This window comes from Molothrus aeneus, chromosome 16 (genome assembly GCF_037042795.1).
Source record: "Molothrus aeneus isolate 106 chromosome 16, BPBGC_Maene_1.0, whole genome shotgun sequence".
NCBI lineage: Eukaryota > Metazoa > Chordata > Aves > Passeriformes > Icteridae > Molothrus > Molothrus aeneus.
The window spans coordinates 564,457-584,726 of NC_089661.1; the positions used below are offsets into that span (position 1 = coordinate 564,457).

At 56.1% G+C, this 20,270-nt stretch overlaps 1 long non-coding RNA gene across 1 annotated transcript; it reads left to right on the forward strand.

Annotated features, from left to right (window-relative positions):
* Positions 1–446: 446 nt before the first annotated feature.
* Positions 447–4,440, forward strand: LOC136563551 (uncharacterized). Its single transcript, XR_010784632.1, has 2 exons — positions 447–532; positions 2,789–4,440. It is a non-coding gene; the product is annotated as an uncharacterized lncRNA (long non-coding RNA).
* The last annotated feature ends 15,830 nt before the right edge of the window (positions 4,441–20,270 follow it).

A 20,270-nucleotide genomic window follows, 5' to 3' on the forward strand; every position in this document is an offset into this window, starting at 1 on the left:
GTGAGGACAGGGGGACATCACCAGATGCAGGTTAGGGGTGGGCAGAGCCTCCATCCAAAGCTCTGGGGGCTCTCCCTGCCTGGGAACTCCAAGTGTGTCTTCCTCAGCTCACGAGAGAACACGGAGGGGAGTCTCACCCAGGGCTTAGGGATGTCACTGTGGATATGGGAGAGATGTGGGAGAGCACTGTGGGTGCTCTCTGCCGGGCAGTTGCCCAGCACCACCGCCCGCCAGGGCTGCCTGCCCCTCCGCCCTTCTGTCCCTCTGCCCCTCTGCCCTTCTGCCCTTCTGTCCCTCTGTCCCGCTGGCGGGCACGGCAGCTGCAGCCCATGGGGGACGGCGCTGGCAGGCTCCGCCAGCGGGAGGGCTCCTGCATTACAATCCGGTACAATCTGTCCCCCTTCCTGCTGCCCAGCAGTGTAGGAGACGGTTACTGTTTAATCCCATTTGACAGCTCTTTCATCATCTGCCTGCCTCCCTCCAGCTTCCCGTGGCTCCTCCAAGGCTCCTTTGTGGCCGTAATCAAAGCCTGGTGAGTGATGGCTGCTCAAGGCAGGGTGGGAAGGGACAGCGGAGCGAGGGTGGCTCAGCCGCGGGGGGAGGGAGCGTGGCCTGGCCGCAGCCCCGGGGAGGGGCACGGTGGGATCACGAGGTGGGGGGGCCTTGGCTGTCAGGTGCTGCAGGTGCAGCTGGGGCTGGTGGCACGGGAGCTGGGCTGGATGGAACATCTCCAGTGCTGGAAGCCAGAGTGGGCTGAGCATCCTCAGTGATCAGGGCTGGGCTGAACTGAGCATCCCCAGTGCTGGGAGCCAGATGGGACAGAGTATCCCCAGTGCTGGGAGCCAGGCTGGTTGGATCTTTCCCAGCCCACAATCAGGCTGGGAGGTCCTGGTCAGGGTAGCAGGGCTGCTGTCCGAGCAGGCAGGGCCAGGCAGTGGGTCAGTCTCCCCGAGGGGCAGACAAGTAGGTCTCCTCCCATAGCCTTCTCCCACACACCCTCCTAGTACCTCTGGCACTGGGGACATGCTGGCTCACAACTCCCTTGTGCCTTGCACACCTGGAATGTGACTGTGGCCCTGGAGGAGCATGGCAGCTCTCTCCCCATGACAGGGAAGACTGTGTGGGAGAGATTTTGGTGGAAGTCACTTGGGCAGCACAGCCTTCCAGCACAGCATTGCTGGCATGTGGCTCACATGGGGGTGAAGCCTGCTGTGCCATGGCAGCTTCTGCCATCCCCAGTGGAGAGCTGAGGACCTGGCTGCTCCCAGACAGGCTGGTGGCAGTCAGGGCAGGCTGAAAGAGCCTCTAAGGGATCCCTGCTCTCAATATTTCTGTGAAATTTTGGAAATCTGGCCCCTGATGTGGTCTGGAGGCTGTGTGGGTGGCAGGCCCCCTCTGGAGGTTTTTGGCTAGAGAAGAGTCTGCAGGGTCACCCACAGCTTCCTCTTGCTCAGCTCTTTCTGGACTGAGACTCAGTTTCCGTGCCTTGGCTTCCCCCAGTGCTGACCAGTGCCACGCCAGTGCCACAGTGATGGAGCCACGTGAGTATTCAGGGATGGGGGGAGATACCTCCTGCTCCCATTCATGCTTCTGGCAGGGGCTCAGCACTCACCAGTGCTGCCAGGGAATCCTCCCCATCACCAACAGCCTGGCACAACCTCACTGTGATTTTTTTTTGTGGTATTTAATAACATTAAACTTTTGGCTGAATTGCAAACATCTGAAGAACAGGGTCTCTCTCTACAAGGACTTGGTAGTGCTCTGCACTGCAGAGTTTCCCTGCTCAGCAATAATGAAGTAGGGAAGCAGGAGAGGAGTCCCCAAAAACCACATCACTGTGGCCCAAGGCAACTGCCCCTGAGCCCCCTTGGCTGAGGAACACCCTGATTCCCTGAGGAGGGAGCCTGCCCGACCTTGGGTTATCACCTGCATTGCAGCTGGGTGACAGCTTTCCCAAGAACACATGTTCCCTCATAAACCCTGGCTCTGCTTATCTCAAAGGGCACATCCGACAATTAGCTTATCTGCTGTGAAAGTGAGGAGCGGCTTTGGATATCTGCCTGCCTTCTGCAGGCCTGGGAAAAGCACAAGGGAAGGAGCCCCTGCCAGAGTGAGGCACATCCTTGGTGTCCTGGGAATGATGTGGCTGCGCTCCCTGTGTGCCACAGATGGGCTCCATGTACTCAGGGTGGGGACTGGAGGTGCCCTTGACTCTTAAGGATGTTCAGTGCTTCCTGCTGAAAAACCCTGCCTGCAGCTGCTGCCAGCTTTGCTAAACCATCCCAGGCTGGGTGGCAATTTTGTGCAGGATGGATTGCAGCCTCCAGTTAAATTTTTGGGGAAAATTTCAGCTGAAGATCATGGCTCTTTCCAAGAATGGGGAAAAGGGAAAAAATAAAGGATTTGTTCTCATTTTAAAATTCTGTCTTTGAAGCAATTTGGCAAGTAGAGAGGGAAGAGAGGCTGAGCTTCATCTTGTGTTCCTGGAATATGCTCAAATTTGACCACGCTAGAACACTTTATTTGGGAAAAAATGCGGTTAGCATGAGCTCGGTGCAAACCTCTTCCACAGGAGCAGCTCCCCTCACTGGGCATAGGTTTGTCACCACCCAGCTCCTGGGCAAGTGGGTGCCAAAGCCAAGGGCCTCCCGTGTCCCCACCAGTGTCATGGGGGTCAGAGGAATGGCAGAGGGAGCTGCAGCCCAGTGAGCTCCATCTACTGCAGGCCATGCAGGGCCTTGCTCTGCCTGTTTTTGGTGATTTACACAATTTTTCTCCTGTCCTGTAGCAATCCTGTGTGAAGCAGAGAAGAGCAGGCACGTTTAGCCAGCCCTGTGCAGTGTGATCACACTGTCCCTAGTGCAATGTTCTGCAGCCCCAAGGATGTTTCTCCTCCCTGCCTGGCCCAGGACATGTCATCCCTCACTTGGAGAGCAAATTAAGAATTGGTTGAGTTAATTTGCTGCAGATGATGGTTTGAGGAGCAAATAACCAAAAAAGCTGGTCAAAAGCCCAATTTTCCTCCCTCCTGGAGACTTTCTGGAGGACTTTCTGGAGCTCCTTTCTCGAAGGCCTGGGCTGCCTTTGGGGGGGGGGGACTTCAGTTGGCTTCCTCCCCACCCTGTTCCTCCTGCTGTACCCCAAATCTGCACCAAGAAACAAGTATATTGTTTGCAAGCTAAAAACTAGAAATGATTTATATGTTTATAAGGCCAGCTCTGGCTCCATTTATTTTGGCAAAGGAATTGTTTGCATCTTTGCAGAATTCCTTCACCAAAACCACTCATTAGATATGAATTTCAAAACAGCCAGAGGGAGCGGGTGACTCAGGGGAATTAGCAAATGGCTTCTCAAAGACTTTTACGTCAGGGACAACAGCTTGATTCCAGATCTCAGTGCCAGTGGCCCAGAAGACATTGTCATCTCATGTTGGGTCAGTGACTGTGAGTCAACCAGTGCATTTGAGGACCTTGGTCTTTGGCTCCGAGCTGGCAGGTGTCTTCACCATGAGAAACCTCAGCCAAGGGAGAAGCCAGAAAAGACAGGAGGAGAAGGATTCCATCAATGAACTTTCACTAGACACGACAACATCAGCTACAAGAGTGACAGAAGAGTGATGTTCTACCATAGCTCTTTCACTCCAGTGTGAAGATATGGGAGTTTCTGAAAAGGACATTTGAAGAGGGTCAGCCTTGAGGTCTGAAGATGGGACGAGTGTGACCACTCATGCCTCTGCTGTGGGTTTAAAGACCACCTTGTTTTTCACCTGGAAGTTATTAAGAAAGTTGTGCACAGAGATGATTCCAGTTATCACTTTCCTCCTTCAGACAAGAACTCACAAAGCAACCAGTGGTGTGATGATGTCCCATCACCCTGTCCTGGCAGAGCTGCTTGACTTGGGCGGGCAGTGGGAATGGGAGCAGCTTCTCAGGCTGGTTTAGCAGAGGAGATGTGTGCAGGTAGGACGTTGTTCTGTGATGGCACTGTGGGGGCTCTGGACAATTTTGGTGCCCTCAGAAACATCTGTTTGGGGCAAGGGGACAGGCATGTGTTTGTGGAAGAAAGTCTTTGAGGAGTGAGAGTGGCTGTGGTCCCCCTGGTCAGAGGGGAGTCTTCCACCCTGGGTCAGGCAGCCTGGACTAGCAGAGGTGTCCTGTCCTCTGAACCTCCATGGGTACCTGGCGCTGGTGTCCCCAGCCTCTGTGTCACCTGTTTTCCCTGGAGGCACAGCTGGAGCTCTGGCAGGCAGCATGCCCTGCAGCAGCTGGTCCATATCCATGTGTGTCAGCTCGTGGTGCCACCAGGCTCCTGGTCTCCATCCCCACTCTGCCCCAACCTGCCCCACGCCCCTGCCTCGCTGTGCTGACTTGCTCCCCAGCCAGCCTTGCTCCTTGTCTCACAAGCAGAGATCAAAATAAACTCAAGTGAAGGGTCCTTTAACTTTCTCTACTCGAGTGAAAATAAATGCGCTTTCCCCACCGCCCAGCCCTGTAAATTCCCTGCACTGTGAAATATCTTCCAGATATAGTAAAGAGAAGGCTTTTGACTATTTTTTTTAAACATCTTTAACTGCTGTATATATTTCCAGGGAGACGTAATAAGCACTACAGCTAATTTATCTGCGTGTACTGTAAATATTTTCAGGAGATAGCAGAAAGGATTTCAAACACATGGCTGGGAGTATTGGCACACAGCATAGGCTGGGTGGGAAGGACACCTTTAACCATTTGCATGCCATGTCCTTTCTCTGTGCTCCTCTCTCTATGTCCCCAGCGCAGCATCTCCTTGCCAGCCCAGGGCTGTCCTTCCAGCTGATGTCCAGCCAGATGTTTGGTTTGAACAGGGTGCTGAGGCTTGTTCTTCCATTTGACCTTGTAGTCCTTGCTCTGGGGGCACTGGGAGTTCAGCTGGGAGCCGCTGGGAATTCCCCTCCTGACCTACTGCCCGTAGCCGTGCCTCAATCCCCACACCCCTGCCCATGTGCGATCTGCTGCTACAAGCACAGGACAAGATTTGGGAAGAAAAAATCCTGCTTGGGCATCTAATGAGTGTCTTGCAGCCCCAGCACCCTTTGGGTTTCAGCAGAGGTTTCAAACCCATGGTGGGGGAAAACCAGAGTGCCCAGTTACTTCCAAGCCCTGGGACTGGGAAAGGAGGCTGAACACAGCAGGGACAGAAGTGCTGGCCATGTTTTGTCCCTTTGGCCCTTGGGAGATGTGAGTTCTGCAGAAGAAGAAGGCTTGGTCCACCAAGAACCCATTCTCAGGGCTCTCAGGTGTGATGGAGAGTTGGGGGAGCAGAGGGTGGCAAGGTGCAGGCACGTGTGGCTCTTGGGGGAGCAGCTGCCAGCAGACACAGAGGTCCCTGTCCATCCCCCACCCCTCCTGGCCACAGGGGATGCAGAAGCAGGCATCTGCTGGGACACAGCCCAGCAAACACCCCCAGCCCTACTCCTGGCACGATGACTCCTGGCTACACATCCCACTCGTGACCACATCCATAGTGCTGGGATCCTCTGGGGACCATGACCCTGTTTTGAGAGAGCTCTTGCAGGGATGGGTGAGATGGGGGTCCAGTGTCCACCCTCACTCTTCCTGATACTCCCCTGATACTCCCCAGGAACTTTTGTGGGAGACAGTAACTTTTCCAGGGGAAGGTCTGGAGAAGGAAGTCGTGGGGTGCTGGCCTGGAGGAGCAGAGGTCTTTCATCACACAGCCAGTGTCTGGTGTCAGCAGGGAACCATGCTAAAAGCACATTCAATTCAAAGCCTGTTATTAAGCAAACCCAGCTCTGTAGCACGAACAGCCTGTCCTGAAGCTGTGGGTCACCGCAGCCGGGCCAGTCGCCCTGCTGAGGGGTCTGCTTGCCAGGCTGGGGAGGCTGTGCACCCTCTCCACCACAGCCCTCCCCTCTGCTGCAAGCTCACCATGAGCTGCTGACTCTTGGCTGATGGGGATGTTTTGGCCGAGGCAGTGTTTTCCCTGGGATTCTCCTGCAAGAAGTCCACTCCTTCACCCTGCCAGCTTGCCCTCTCCTGACCACACCGTGGTTAGGAGGCCTGGGGGTATTTGGGGCTCCCAGCCCATCAGCTGGGTGCCTCTGGCTCACTGCAGGTTTGGGGTGTCTGTTGGCAGTGGGAGCAGGAAGAATGCACTGTCTATTAGGAAGAAAATGGGATTTCCCCAACTGTTTGCACAAAGCCTTGAGGTTTTGGGACTTTTCTCCATCGTCTGAGCACTGCAATCCAGGCTTTTAGTGGGCATGGGTCTGATCCAGACTAATTCCTGACAGGTTGCAGGCCTTTTGGCTGGTTCCAAAGCATCACCTAAGTTGTGGATGGAGCAGTTCCTCCCACCAGCTGAGGCTGGACAACAGGCTAAGGCTGTCAGGGCAGGAGAACTGCCACAGCCACTGGGAGGAGAGCCCAGGCAAGATGAGTCTTCCTGACAGCAGGCATGGATGCATTGGATGCATCATCCAGGCAATCTGCTCCCCAGGCTCCTGTCCCCGTGGTGTAATGTAATGCAGAATAAGGACAAGAGGTACCTATTGGCTTGGAGCCCAACTGAAAAGCCACAAGAAGGAGATAAAAACCTTTAAATGCTAAGTCTGTCCAAAGAGACAATAAAAGGCAAATGTCTTCCCAGCTTTATGTCCATGTCTTTTTACTTGATTTATGGACTTTTTGCTATAATCCTTCATGCTTTCTGACTCTTCAAGTTGTTCATCTCTTGTAAAAGGCCTGTGGAAGCAAACTGCATCAGCCAGGGGACTCCATATCCGTCCCTTAGCCTGGACTGATCCTGCTGTGGGGTCCAGTTTAGGATCTGCAATGGTCTTTGCCTGAAGTCCCACAGGGTAGAGAAGCCCAGGGTGAGCCCTGATGCCATAGCACAAGGCACAGAGGGGGTTTTGCGGCCACAAAGAGGAAAAGGCAAGCAAAGAGAAAGGACCCAAATGTTTCCATTCAGCCTCTGGGTGAGCAGCAAAATGTTTGGGAGCTGGATCTACAAAGAGGATCCAGATGGGGAGAACCGCAGCTGCTCCCTATGAGTGGAGCCTGAATGTCTTTGGGAATGTGGGGTGGAAGGCTGGGAGGGGGCAGCTCCGGGGCTGGGCGGCTGCGGGAGCAGGGAGTGGGAGGCAGCTATCCCCACACACCCAGCGTGTGTGGATCTGGAGCTAATCAGCCTGACACAGGATGCTTGGGTGTCTGCTGGGGCTGGGCTATGAAAGCAATTGCTCTCAATAAAACGTTTCCCTCCTCAGTTGCATTCGGAAGTGAAGCTGTGAGTCCAAATGTCCTCAGCTGACTCTCCTGGTCCTTCTGCCCCCTCTGAGGGGAGGAATTGACTGAGACTGGTGCAGACTGGTACAGCTGAGCAGGAGCACATGTGCCTTCACATCACGCACTGCAGGTGTCCCCAGGCCAAGTCCCACGGCTCAGGGTGCCAGCTGTGGCTCTGGGCAGCTGAGCAGCAGCTGGGTCCTCTCAGGTGCAATGAACCCCCTGAGGTTGTGGAGACATCCCTTCCCTTTGTTCTTCCCAGAGCTGCTCCTGTTGCAAGAGGAGCAGCTGTAGGGCTGTATGGTGGTGAGGGAAAAGGGATGGGATGGCACTGGGAATGGTGGGGAGCAGCTCTGGGCTGGGGGCAGTGGTGGAGCACAATGCTACTCAGCACCTGCTCCTCTGCTGCAGGGTAGAAGTTGTCCCAGCTGGCTGGGAAAGTGCTGGGTACCAGGTAGAGGAGCAGCTGACTGTGGTGGTCCTGGGGCACCTCGGGGCACCCACGCTCCCTCCCAGCTGCTGGTGGCCCTGCTGTCCCCCACCCTTGCTCCTGATGGGCACAGCAACCCTGAGAGCAGCATGAGATCCCTGTGTGGGCACAGCCTGGCTTTGCTGTGGAGGACCCTGGGAAGGGCAGGCATGTCCTGCAATTTCCCCTGCCCACAGCCCAGACCACAACCAGTGATGCCCAGGGAGGGCTTCTCTCCCCACCAGACACATTTCATTTTTATTTCTGCACAGGCAGCAGAACTTCTGCTTGGTGTCCATTCCCAAAATCCTCAGGTACCAGGTGGGAGTTCCGCAGCTCTAGATGGTGACTTTGTGTCTCTTCCCTGCACTCCTGCTCCAGGCCAGGCTGCCCCAGGACCTCGCCTCACACAGCCTTCCACCACCTCTCACACTTAGTGACAATTTGCAACAAACCAGGTGAGGGGAAAGATCTCGGAGATCCTGGGGAGAGGGCGATGTGGGGAAGCAGAATTTGGCCTGTTCTTAAAGGTCTCAAAAAAAAAAAAATTCTTGCATGTAAAAAAATTAGTAATTTTAAACCACAGGCAAATGCTTCACATTCCTGAGCAATGCTGCCCTCTGTTTACTGCCCTTATTGTTCTCAATGAGCTGGAACCGTGGAAATGAATATTCGCTCTGACCCCATCCTTCGCCCTGAGAAAGAAAGGAAGCAAGAAAGGAGGAAAAAGAAGCAAAACTGCCGAAGGAAAACAGAGTCATTCTCCCCATGATTGAGTGAAAAAATAACATGGGAGCGTGGAAATAGAGCTGCCAGGGCGCAGCAATTGATTTACAGCGGGATCTGAATGCCGTCCCCGCTGCGGTGCGCTGCCATCCCCGCCGGGGTGGCTGCTGGGCTCCCCCGGGCCGTGGGACAGGGCCGGGCACTGCGGGTGGCTGCAAAGGACGGGAGGATTTAAAGCGCAGCCCGGGCTCCCCCGCCGGGGTTATCTCCGGCCGGGCCGCGGGCAGAGCGCACAGGCACAGGCCGGGGCATGTCCCGGCTCCGCAGCACCGCGGGCCGCTCACCGGGGCCGGCTGGGCTGACGGGCGCCCTCGGCTCGCCCTGGGGACACACAAGGAGGGGACACCGCGGGGGGACCTGCGGAGGGACGGCCCACGGGCTGCAGGAGCGTTTACGGGGCTGCAGGGAGAACGTGCACTAGCAATGACTGCCCTGGGTGCAGGAGGATCCCCTCCATCTGCCTGAGGACTCCAGGCTGCTCGAGGCCAGGGAGCAGAGACCCTGCCCAGAACAGGACTCCAAGCCCCATTGCTTGGGTTTCTCTCTGCTAGTCTCACCTGGCTGGGAAGAGCAGAGTTGCCAGCCCAGTTTCGGGCTCTGTGCCAACCATCCCTATGCCCACAGAAACCAGTTCCTGAGATGGGGAGGGGACAATTTCTCTGAGTCCCAGGTCCCCCCAGCACCCATCATCAGCAGTTCTCTCCAGAGGCAGCAGTGGATGCTGGGCTGCCCAGAGTGAGGGACCCAGCTGCCCCCACCACGGGTGAAGGCAGTGGCAGCTGGCAGGGGGAAGTCCCGGTCCCTGCCGTGCTCCTCAGTTAATCATCACGTTGGGTAATTGCGCGAGTGGCCGAGAGGGCAGCCCGCGAGGATCTGACTGCAGGTGTGGGGCCGTGGACGGGCACAGAAAGCTTTTAACTGGAATAGGGTTACAGTCAGGCAGCCCAGCAATGCCAGGGATGTGAGGAATCCCTTACCTGCTTCAAAAGGACGCTTTCTTTATCGTCTAATTAAAAAAAGGGCAGTGGTGGGGGGGGACCAGAGTGCACCTGTGCCGGCAAACAGCCGGCCAAGAAAGGGGGAGCGAGGGCCTGAGCAGGGAGCAGGAGCCAGGAGGGCGTGAAGGGACTGCACCAGAGGCCAGTGGCAAAAGGAAAAGGACTGGGACTGGTCAGCACCTCCGGGACTCCACGGCACCTCTGCTGCCAGTCAGTCGTGCCAGGTAGCCCCTGCTGGGTTCCACTGCAGCACTGCAGGGCACACAGCCTTTCCAGCTGTAGTCAGGTTGCCTTCATCCCCATGCAGTGCCATCCTTCTGTCCGACAGGTCTAGAAAGCACACCCCACAGCTGATTTACTGGCAAGGTTTAATATTAACCTGTAGGGATTAATCCTAGCTGGGTAAGATGGTGTGAGCTCTATGCCCTGACACAGCTCCTGGGCAGTGCCCTGGACAAGTTTCACACTGCTCAGCTGTTCCTTTCCTTTTCCTCAGCTGGTCTTATTGAAGCTGTGTCAGGGAAGCTTATGTGGATATCAGGAAAAGGTTCTTCCCCCAGAGGATGCTGGCACTGCCCAGGCTCCCCAGGGAATGGGCACAGCCCCGAGGCTGCCAGAGCTCCAGGAGTGTTTGGACAGCGCTGCCAGGGATGCCCAGGGTGGGGTTGTTGGGGTGTCTGTGCAGGGACAGGAGCTGGGCTGGATGATCCATGTGGATCCCTTCCCACTCAAAAGATTTTGTGATTCTGTGACTATTAGATGGGAAGAGTGTTTTAAAATTGATGTTTCAGTCAAAATTACTCCTGCAGTGAATCAGCCTAGGCAGCATCAAGGCAAAATTTCCAGTAGGAAAGAGCAAATTATTCTTAGGTTTAATGGCAGTGAACCCTGGCTTTGGGATTTGTATCTCAAAAGCTCCTGCTCTGTCTGGCTCTATGTGGCTCCTACTGTGTCCAGTGAAAACAGGGCTGGGGGTGCAGCATTTCCCACCCTTACTAGAGAATGCATGGGGATGGAGCAACCCTGATCTCTCCAACCTTCCACTCACTCCAGCTGAAATTTTGCTGGTGGCTTTGACAGTTACAGAGCTGGACACAGAGACATACCCACATACCATGAATTCAGGAACTTTGAGTGCTTTGGAAACCAAGCCAAAAAAGAAAGGAAAAAATGAAAAAGAAAAGGATGAAGCAGAGTGGAATCAAGCCATTCATGTGCTGTGGGAGCAGTTTGGACTTAGAGCCCAGCACGGGTTTAATGAGATCATTTCACACCTCTAATTAAATAGGTGCAACTCTCTGCAAGGAGGAGGCTTTGGGCCCTGGGACACTCCAGGGGTTTGCAGGATGGAGAAGTCAGGGATGGAGGAGAGAGTCTGTTTGCCCTGGATGCATTTGCTGGCTCTGGCTCTGGGGAATGGAATCATCTCTGAGTGCATGCAAGTAACCCCAAAGGGATTGTTTTTGTGTGGAGAACTGTCACATCCCACTTCCACGCTGGCATGCCACAGGGATGGACACCCCCAGATCCCCAGATACCCAGGGGTATGCTGGCAGCACCTTGCTGAGGCCAGGCTGGGAGAGGTTTCCCCCTGCCAAGCTTCAGTTTCCCCAGCTGTGATGTGCAGGCGGCACCCTCGGGAAGCACTGCGAGGAGCTGGAATCCAGCTGTGTGGGGGAGCTGGCTCTTCTTACAGCCTGTCCCTCCCTGGTCCCCCAACTGGGACACAGGTGTCCCAGGTGTCCCTAAAGGTTCTGCTTCCCCACCTCACAAGTGGGAATTGAGTGCCATCCTGCTGACACCTGCAGCAGCACAGAGCCCAGGATGGGCACTGGGATCTCAGCCCTAGGAGTGATGTCCGGCACCAGGGCACAGCCCCAGCCTGTGCCCACCCCTCGCAGGGTTGGATCTGGATGAGGACACAGCTGGATGTTGAGGCAGCAGCATGCTGGGGGGTGCCTGGGTTTGGGAAGGCTCCTGGAGCCTCCAGCAGCCCTCCCTTTGTCTCCAGAGCAGAGGGGCTTCGCTGCAGCTTCTGAGCCCGTGGCTGCCGCAGGTGAGCGCATCCACTGCTTCGCTCTGGCCCTGCTCACAGCACAGGGGGAAGGCAGAGCCCTCTGGGGACTGGGGTGGGAGGAGAAGAATGGGATCGAGGACAGCTAAGCCTTGAGTTTCACACGTTGATTCTACAGCTTTTGGCTTCACCTCCCCTCCCCGCCTGGCATCTGGGATCTGCATGGACCTATGCCAGAAGAAAACAAACGCCTTTCCAGCCTGTCATGGGGGCAGTGAGGCAGGAGGGTGGGGAGCAGAGCCTGGGGGCTGTGCTGGAGAGGAGCAGCCCTAAAGTCCCCACCTTGGTGCAGGAGAGGTGCGGGTCTCTGGGTCATGAAGGAGCCTCCCCTTCCCACTCACTGCACCCTAGTGATGTGCACACTGGGCCCCTCTTCCTCCATCCCCCTTTTGCAGGAGCAGGAGTGGCAGGAAGTGATGTTCTGCCTTGGCAGCAGCATTGTGGTGGCATTGCAAGGTGGCATTGCATGGTCCCATCCATGCTGTAGTCCCATGGGAGCTGTGGCACAGCTGGGGTGCAGCCCTGCCACAGAGCTGTGCTGTGCTGTCCACTTCCACCCCAGGACCCAGTGAGGGGACAAGCAGCCTCATAATCCCCCACCCCACTCCTGGAGGAGGATGTCCAGACTGTGTAAGGAAGCCTGGGTTGTGCTGCCTCCAGACACTCCCCGTGCTCTTCAGATGTCCAGGGCAGAGCTTGCAAGGACTGTCCTCATGGTGTGATGGATCTGTGCCAGTAAGAGCTGCAGGCAGCTGGACATCTGCCTGCATTGCCTCCCGCTAGGCAAGGTCTGGGATGTGCTTCCAGCCTGGAAGTTATTTTAGTACCCAAGTTTCTTTCTGAGGCAGTGCAGCTCCTGGATTTTCAGTACATCTCCCCTGGCCAGGGGCCTGGCATGTTCCTGACCGCTGCCCCTTATCCCCGCAGTGGGAAGAGAGCCAGTTCCCTGTCCCCTGCCAGCTCTCCCCTGGGACAACACACTGCTGCTGCCCTGTGCCAGGAGTGACACAGGGCCTCCAGAGCCCCCACTTTGCATGGGCAAACACATGGAAATCTGTCCCCAAAGCCGCTGTGCCAGCTCTGTCCTGGAAACACCTGCTCAGATCCTGTGAGCATGGCACATGTGAGAGCTGGCTCCTCTGGGCCCCTTGTGGCCTGGCTGGCAGCTCCTGGCAAGCAGAGCCTGTGGCAAAGCCGACACTGCCCTTCCTAAAGCTGCCCCTTTCTGTCCCTCCGTCTCCAGTGATAAGGGAAAGTTGTGGAGAGGAGTTGTGGAGCCTAGCAGCTGCTGCAGCAGTTTGAAGCTGAGTTCAAAATTTAGCTGATTTTCCACTGTGTGTGATGGTTCCTCAGCGGTTCACATGTCCCTGCTCTGCATCGAGGCCCTGTGGCTCAGCACGATGGAGTCTGGGGTGAAAACAACAGATTTGGTTAAAACATCCCTCCTCTGAAATCTCAGTGCTGGTAACAGCCCGGCACAGCCCCTCATGGTGTCACCGGCTGCTCTGCGCAGCTCCTGCCCAGCTCCCATGTGATGAGTTGTGCCCTTCCCTCAGGTTATTGCTTTGGCATGCTGCACCCACCCCTGCTCCAGCCATCTCAGTGTTGGCCACCATGGGCTTCCTCCACACCATCCTGCTCCTGCTGCTGCCTGCATCCTGCCTGGACCCTGCCTGGACCCTGCTTGGACCCTGCCTGGACCCTGCCTGTGGCCTGGCACAATGTTCTTCCTCTCAGGCTCCTCTGATGACGCTGTGCTGGCACAGCCCCGCTGCCTGGCACAGTGGGGAGGAGCTCCTGGCTGGACATGCAGCTCCATAATGTCCTTCTTGTCCTGAAGAGCTGTGAGAAGCTTGAGCCCAGAGGAGAACCCAGGGGTAGGGGGGCAGGAGAAGGGAGGAGGGGGAGTTTTCCCTCCTAATCTCAATAAACTAAATGAAAGGGGTGGAAAATTGGTATTTCATGCAAAACTTGGTGAGGGTTAAACCACTTCCAGATGCTGTCTAAGAAGGCTTTGCTCCAGCCTGATCTGTTGCAGATAAAGCCATAGACACTCCTGCCAGATATTTATTACAGAGCAGAGGAGTTTCCAAGCAGTGCCATGATCCAGGTGGCATTTTGTGCCATGCTGTCCCTTAAAGGGAGCAGATACCACTCAGACATGTCCCTCCCAAGGACAGCATTGAGCAGCCCTTGGTGTGGACAAGGTGGGGCAGGTGGCCGGGATGGTGGCAGTCCCATGGGGGACTAGAAAGTGGCAGATGCTAACATGAGAGACCCCTTGTCCCTGGACACCACTCTGGCTTTACACCCTTGCACCATCCCTTTTCAGCAGGACCATCCCCGGCTTTTCCCTCTGCTCCCAGTCTGACCTGCTCCGACCCCTGTGGGCTCTGCTCACATCGGTGGCACCCAGTGTGCAGGTGGAGAAGACCTGGAAGGGCAATCACAGGTGACAGAAGGCTTTCCTTCCTATAACATGGGAGAGCAGGAGCTCCCTTGGTCATGGCCCTGAGTGAGGTCCAGGGCTGGCATAGCAAAGCCCTGCAGCTCTCAACCCCACAGACACCTTGTGCCCACCCCAGCAACCCCAGGATGGGTCTTGCCACTCCCTGTGACTGATGCACAGGGTGATTTTAAAGTTGGGGAAACTGAGGCATAGCCAGGCCAAGTGTAGAGGATGAGCTGACTGCACTTCTGGGGCTGCTGCTCTGCTCCACGCCTGCCCATGCAGGAGAAGTGAGAGTCCCATGGCCAAAATGCAGCTTTGGCACAGCCGGTGCAGCAGCAGTGCAGCAGCGGGTCCAGCAGCAGGTGCAGCAGTGTTGCAGCAGTGGGTGCAGCAGGGGTGCAGCAGCAGATCCAGCAGTGGGTGCAGCAGTGGGTGCAGCAGTGATGCAGCAGTGGGTGCAGCAGTGGGTGCAGCAGTGATGAAGCAGTGGGTGCAGCAGTGGGTGCAGCAGTGATGCAGCAGTGATGCAGCAGTGGGTGCAGCAGTGGGTGCAGCAGTGATGAAGCAGTGGGTGCAGCAGTGGGTGCAGCAGTGATGCAGCAGTGGGTGCAGCAGCAGATGCAGCAGTGGCTGCAGCAGTAATGAAGCAGTGGGTGCAGCAGTGGGTGCAGCAGTGATGAAGCAGTGGGTGCAGCAGTGATGAAGCAGTGGGTGCAGCAGCAGATTCAGCAGTGATGCAAGCAGTGGGTGCAGCAGTGGGTGCAGCAGCAGATCCAGCAGTGGGTGCAGCAGTGGGCGTAGCAGTGATGCAGCAGCAGATCCAGCAGTGATGCAGCAGTGGGTGCAGCAGATCCAGCAGTGGGCGTAGCAGTGATGCAGCAGCAGATCCAGCAGTGATGCAGCAGTGGGTGCAGCAGATCCAGCAGTGGGTGCAGCAGTGGGTGCAGCAGTGGGTGCAGCAGATCCAGCAGTGATGCAGCAGTGGTGCAGCAGTGGTGCAGCAGCAGATCCAGCAGTGATGCAGCAGTGGGTGCAGCAGATCCAGCAGTGGGTGCAGCAGTGGGTGCAGCAGTGGGTGCAGCAGATCCAGCAGTGATGCAGCAGTGGTGCAGCAGTGGTGCAGCAGCAGATCCAGCAGTGATGCAGCAGTGGGTGCAGCAGATCCAGCAGTGGGTGCAGCAGTGGGTGCAGCAGTGGTGCAGCAGCAGATCCAGCAGCGATGCAGCAGGGGGTGCAGCAGCGGGTGCAGCACACCTGCCCAGAGCGGGAGCATAGCCGGCATTCCTGCCCCCGGAGCCCCCTTCCTGCCCCCCTCCGCCGCCGCTGCGCCCCCGCTGCCTCTCGGCGTCCGCTTGTTTTCTTAGCAGGCGGGTCCCGCGCTCTCCGAGCCCAACAATTTCCTGCCCGGGCGAACGCATTCCTCTATTCCCCCATCACAGGTCCCTCCTGCCACCTCCCCACCTTGCTGCTGGATGCTGCTGCTCTCCACTCCTCGCACCACGTTACCCCTCTCCCCTCCCACCCTCCTGCCTCAGTTTCCTCAGCTGGGACCCCCATGCTCCTTCTGAGAAGCAGAGCAAAGCCTGGGGACGCGGGATGCTGAAGTTGGCATCTTTCCACAGTTTTGGAGTGCTAAAAGAGGTGATGTTGCCCCCATTTGCCATGTTGGGGAGCTGGCTAAGCACCAGTGGGGAGGTGGTGATTTGGAGTGCGATTCAAGGGGACCCATTCCAGCCCCAGCCTCACCATCGGCTCCAAAGCACTGCTGGCAGTGCTGAGCACAGTGGGTATGTCCCCATGCTCATCGCTGACAGCTGATCCCGGAGTCCTCCCTGCCCCCCAGAAGCAGGATGTGCAGAGAAAGGCAATGCCAGGCACTCTGCTGTCACTGGGGGAACATCACACAGGTGGGAAAACCAAAAAGGCAGCAGGGCAATGGTGGGACAGTGACCTGGGATAGACAGTGACTGCCAGGGACATCCAGGGTGACATTGGGGGGATGGGGATATTGCCTCGGAGTGCAGAGTCCAGGACTGATGGAGCTGTAACAGGGGGGAAAGCACTGGGCAGAATGGGGCAGAACCCAGCAGGTCCACTTTGGAGACCAACCCCGCGTCACCTGGGGGACCACCGAGTATAAGGTTGTGGTATGAGCCAGGGGGACCCTGTTGCTGGGGTTTGTGCTGCTGGCAGAGGGTCCAGGAGGTGGGTGGGCAGGGGCAGTGAGCCCAGCACCAGATGTGCCCTCGCCAGCTGCCCCCAGTGCGCTGCCAGCACTCCAATGCACCCGTGGCCCAAAAAGAAAGAAAAAACCCCGTCCCACCCGTCAGGAAACCTCAAATCAGGGCCAATGTTTTTGAAAGGTTTTTTTCTTCTCTCTCCTTTAACACATCTGCCAATATAATCTGACCTTTTCCATATAAATAAAGCCCGCGCGCTTGGGCTTTGATCCCGTGCTCTAAATTTTCTATTTACTTAATTGGCCCATCCAAGGGCTGAGCGACTCGCGGGCCGGCAGCTGCCGCCGCCGCCGCATTCCTGGGGGCTTATCGCCCCCCGCTCACCTGGTTGTCATTACCCCGGGCCCGGCCCCACGCCCCCGCTGCGGCCACCTGAGCTCGGCTGCCCTCCCGCCGGTACCGGCCCCGCTGCACCGGAGTGGGGACATCCCGCGGGGGTTTCACGGGGGATCTTGCTTGTTTAGTTCTCTGTCACCCCACTCCACACCGCCTTCACCTCTGGAGGGCAGCTCGCTCCAAGGGAGAGGGAACCCCATGGAACATGGGGCTGGATCCCCTAATCCCATCCCTGTGGAGGGATAAGGGGTCAGAGACTTTCCCAGTCAGTCTGAGGAGGGTGGTCCTTCAGAAAGAGGACCGGGGCTTGATTTACTGCTCAGAGTTGCTTCTGTTTCCATACAGATCATATCCTGGTCACCCTTCCATGGATTAAGGACCGTAAATGTCCCCACACACAGCAGGAGGGAGCACAAAGCTTTGCTGTCACAGGGGACTGAAAGCTCTGGGCACCTGGAGAAGGTGTCCCCTGAGCAGTGGCCGCCTGTTCTCCCTCAGACTTTCCCTGCTGGTGCACCAGGCCATTGCAAGGACCAAGCCCTTCTGCTGCAGGCCTGTACTGACCAGCTGGGAGAGCTGACACCTCCTCAGCACATCCCCACTGTCCTGGCCATGGGGAGCCCAGCCTGGGACCTGCAGGGCTGGGACCAGCAGAGGTGGGAGCACTGTGTGCCGTTCTGCAATGCTGCCTGTGTGGGGTAGTGGGGGCTATGGGCCATGGGGAGATGGACAGGTCCCTAGAGTGGGCTGTGACTGTGCTCTCAACCTTCCAGCTATTACTTTTGTGGTCCAGGAAAAGGAAACAAGTGCAGGGGAGGCTGTGGGCAGAGCCGGACATGTGCCTTGGTCTGCTGGCTAAGGTGGTGCCTGTCCCTGCTCTGAAGAGCCAGACATGCTCCTTCTGCCCATGGTTACTCAGTTCCTTCAAGCATTAATAAGGGCCTGAGTGGGCTTTGGTACCCTCCAGCTAGCAGGAAGTTGGGGAGAGCAGCACCCAAAACGACTGCTCTCCACACAGGAGTTTTTGCCTGCTCATGGACACTGCAGGTGGGACTCCAAGCCTGTTGTGGGCAGATCCCAACCATCACTGTGCAATGCCTGCTGAGGTGACACATGCAGGCAGAGTTTGGTGATGGGAGGGTTGGATCATCTGTCCTTAACTTCTCCATCCTCCTTTCTCCCCTCTCACTGGAAGGGGAGGCAGGTCTCTTAACCTGGTTCAGCTCAGTAGGAAGACGTTGGTGGTCATCCTGCACCAAGTGTAGTCTCTGATGTGTGGGAGGCCTTCCATGAGCCCTGGAGGGCTCCTCCTGGTATCTGGACAATGCTGAGGCGTGAGGATAGATTCCAGCTCCCAAAACCTCCATGCAGCTGGTCATAAACCTTGGGTTCCTGATACCCACTATAATGAGATGTGGGAGCAGAAAGCCAACTACAAGACCCTAGACAGCACCAGGGTTGGACTGACAGCAGAATCATAGAATCATTGAATGGTTTAAGTTGAAAGGACCTGAAAGATCATGTAGTTCCACCCCTTGCCATAGGCAGGGACACCTTTTGCTGAATCAGATTGCTCAGAGCCTTGTCCAGCCCAGGCTGAATACTTGCAGGGATGGGGCAGCCACAGCTTCTCTTTCCTTATTAATTCTCATGACAATATGAATGAGGGAGGAGGATGGTCCTGTGGTCCTGGCCATGGTGACTGCTCTGGACCAGCAGAGCCCTGTAGGATGCTGAAGAACAGCAGGTTTGACGAAGCCATGGGTTGGCCCTGAAGTAACAGCACTGGGAGCTGAGGCCAGAGGTTGGGTCAGGTACAGCTGGATGGACCTCAGCCTCTGCAGGACACCCAGCATGGAGAAAGAACTGGCCTGGCATGGCAGGTGCCACCCAGCAGTGCTCTTGTCCTGAGGTGCCAGTCCTCCTTCTAAGCAGCCAATGGGATTTTCCTCTGACCAGCTGCCCATTCTACTTTTTCACATTGTGGCTTATAATTTATACACCAGTGGTGGGCAGAAGGAATATTTAACTCCCAAGTACTTCTGTGTGGTGCTGCTGGATGTGCCAACTCAAGTGATGGATGGGCACCACAGGGTGGGAGCAATGGACCACATCCTGCAGGGGAGCACCCCCAGAGGCTGAGTGCTCGGGCAGCTGTGCCGGGTCCAGCCAGGAGGGGTGACAGCTCCAGCTGTGTTGTGGGACATGGAGCGTGTCTGGCTCAGGATGGATGTCACCCCTTGGCTCCACCGGCTCTTGTTGACCTGCTCTGCTCCCCCAGGCAGCCCTGAAGCTGGCATAAATCCCTGCAGCATTGCACTGATGCTGGTGAATCAGAATGCCTGGTGTGTCCGGGATCTCCTTTCTCCAGGCAAGTGGCTCCACGGCCTCCAGTGTGCCGCTGCCCTCCCTGCCTCACTGGTGGCTGTCTGCTCTGCTGTGCTCACCAAAGGATTGAAAGTCTTTCTTTACTTCTCCAGCAAAGCTTTGTGGCCAGAGATCCCAGATGGCTTTGCCTGCTGAAGCCCCGTTCCCAGCTCCTTGGAACCTCTTGAAGATGCCTCCTCCACGGCCTGGCTTACAGCACCACTGTAAGCTCACCTAGCCTCTCCACAGCCCTCTGCTTGGTGAACCAGTGGTTTTCAAAGTGACAAGCTTGGCCCATTGGTGCCTTACAGTGACACCCATTGAGGTCCCAGACAAACTACCCCTTCCTCTTGGTGCCACCCCAGCAAGATGATGTGGGCAGCACAAGCAGAGCAGGACAAGGAAGAGGGGAAGGAAGCTAAGGAAGAGGGTGTCGGGTGGGATTTCAATATCTGACATATTGACGTTTCCCAAGTAGAAGCCAGTCATTCAACATCTGGCCAAGAATATTGCTTCTTGCTTAAGAGCAGCTCCAGATGTTCCCAAGACCTTTTTTTCATTATTTTATTTATTTCATTCTTTTCTTCTCTCTGCTCCCTCCTAGGCACTCTTGACTCACTAAATCAAGGGAGACAGGCTTTTAACTCTCTGGAAAGAAATAAACGACTCAATGGTGATATGAAACAAATTTTCTGGAACTATGTGAGCAGATGTGTGTTGGGGGAAGGGAAAGGGGGGAGCAAGGTGAGGGAGATCAAGAGAAAGAGAGGGGTACATCTACATGGGCATCTCTTCATCATGAGGTGCTTCAGCTGGATGCACAGCCTGATGGCCACAGGGACGTGCAGTCTTCATTACACATGTAGGACTGGCAAGGACAGGATTTGTGACTGGAGGAATAAAGGGAAATGGACCCATTCCGGCTTCAATGGGTTGACTGGTTATCCCCTCTCCAGTGTAATTTGGTCCAGTTCTTACCACCTGGAAGTGCCTCAGAGCTGAGGAGGTCAAAAGAAGAATGAGTCTGGTATGTTCATGACGCTCATCTGTGGAGGTGATTTATCATCCCTGACAGGAGTGGGAGAATGAGCAGCCAAACAGCAAGAAACTTGGGAAAAGAGAAAGTTTGGCAGGAGGAGGGGAGAGGTCAAAGGCGAGAGAGATGAATGAGAGAAAGATGGAGGAGGGCAGTGAGAATGTGAAAGGATGACCCAGATAAATGGAAATGTTGTTTCTCGATCAAGTTCCTTGACTCTTGC